Below are 2,296 nucleotides of genomic sequence, written 5' to 3'. Positions count from 1 at the left end.
TCTTGCATGTATCCAAATTTGCAGCCAAAATGTTGGAGATGTGGTAATTTAGACGCAACTTATTATCATATTTGGTGGACATGTAGGGATGTAAAGGCTTTTTGGATTAAGATTTGGTGGAATATTCAACAGATTTTTAAGAAAAAGATAAAATTTACACCGCAATTATTTTTATTGGGTATTATGGAAAATTTGGATCTTAAAGAAATGAATCTGATGTTGTATTGTATAACAGCAGCAAGATTACTGATTGCTCAAAACTGGAAGAAAGAGGTATTACCGACTATGGATGATTGGAGATTGAAGGTGTCATATTTTGCAGAAATGGCAAAAATTTCCGCATACTTGAAGGATCAATCTCAAGAAAAATTTATTTCGGTATGGAGAAAATGGATAGATTATGTGAAGAGAAAGTATGAAGTGATTAATTATCATATAGCTTTTGAATAAAAAAAATTTCTAATATTTTCTATATATTTAATATAACTTATATATATAGGGTTGCCAGGTCTGCTTCCAAAAAATAGCGGACAAGCGGGGGGGGGGGTGTTTAAGTAGTAAAAAAAGTAAAAAAAAAATTTACAATTATATATTTTCTTACAAACATTTTAACACGTATTAAAATAATCACTTCAAAACTTTACTTAAAATTCAAAACATCAAATATATTATAATAATATGTAAAATATTAAATTACATTTTACTTTGCTGTCATGTGTATTTTTTATTTGACTGTGCAGCTTTGATCAATTCTTTGTGTTTAAGGAATAATTCTTTAATTTCAGTACAACGTTGAGAAATATTAAAAAATATACAAACTTCACTTCGAACTGATGGTACAAACAGTCGGTTACGTTCGTCAGTCCACAAATTTCCCATGACGCTGAAAATTCGTTCAACGTTTGCATTTGATACCGGAATTGATGCACAATACTGGAACAGTTTCAGTAAACTCGGAGCTGGCTCTTTCTTGAAAAAGTACATCCACTTTTCAAGGGATGAATCGCCCTGCAGATGAACATAAACTTCTTCTAAGGCAGAAATTTCATCGAAGAGAGTGTTGGGTGGAAGTTCTTCTCGCCATGGTGATAATAACCAGATATTCGTCATTTCTTCTAAAGTTGGAGGATTATTGCGATCAATTAGATTGAAACAACTTAGCGTCTCATATACTGAATCGGTGAAATTATACCACTTTTCTAGGTACGCAATGGCTCTTTGATACACGTTGATGGCTTCTTTCTTGAACTTTTGCACGGCATTCTCAGGCAAATGTTTTTTACGTAAGGCAAATAAAACTTTCATTCCAAAAAACTGCTCATTGTATTTTTTTTGCAAAGAATCACGCAGCTTACACATGATAATGTGAAGATCACATGCAAGAATTTTCTTGCTTTCCCGCTTCAGTAGGGTGTCTTGCATTATTGACATGAAGAAGTGCGTGAAATATAAATACAATTCTGAAATTGTTGGTTCATTGTCCTTTGCGAGTTCATTTTCCTGATCCGAAATAAGGTTCCAGATAACCTTATGGCACTCATCAGATCCAAGAGAAATAAAATATGATTTTAGAGGTATCCAGTTTAAAAGAAGTCTTTCGACTGCTTTAAACAAACTTAACCAACGTGTTGGAACATGGCGCAAAACTTCATGGAATTCTGACTCGCAAAACTCAAAAAATGATTTTAACTCTTCTCGTTTCTTCGCAGAATTCGAAAATTCGGCAAAAACCTTCAGCACTACAATTCGATATCAAAAGATAACTGCTTTAATGCATTTTTTGCGCTGTTGTGTAAAATGTGATTATTGCAATGATACAATATTGTCATTTTCCAGCAATAATTTTTGGTAAACAGATTTGTTCACTCCATAATTGACCAATGCATTATCTGCTGAGTAAGCTGAAACATTATTTATTTCCAATTTGTTATCACTAAGAACTCGACACAACTGATTTTTTATTGATGTAGAATCTTCGAAAGAATCCTCATAAAAGTCTAAAATTTTCACACACAGTCCTTCTTCACAAGTAAAATATTGTGCAACAACGGGATACATTTTGCGATTTCCCTTGTTTGATGCGTCAGTGGAGAGAGCAAATGGAATTCCAGTTTTAAGATCATTGAGAACCAACTCAATAGAAAAAGGATACAAAACCTCATTGACAATAGCTGATGATTTGGTTCTTCCGCAAGACATCTTTTTTACAATTTCTGAATCATCAAAAATTTGCTTCATTAACTTAATACCGCAATCTTGAGCCAGGAAAGAAATATGGTGTTTGATCCCATGGTAA

The sequence above is a fragment of the Protobothrops mucrosquamatus genome, unplaced genomic scaffold (genome assembly GCF_001527695.2).
Source record: "Protobothrops mucrosquamatus isolate PMUCROS unplaced genomic scaffold, P.Mucros_1.0 scaffold464, whole genome shotgun sequence".
In the NCBI taxonomy this organism is placed as follows: domain Eukaryota; kingdom Metazoa; phylum Chordata; class Lepidosauria; order Squamata; family Viperidae; genus Protobothrops; species Protobothrops mucrosquamatus.
This window is presented reverse-complemented; position numbering follows the sequence as displayed.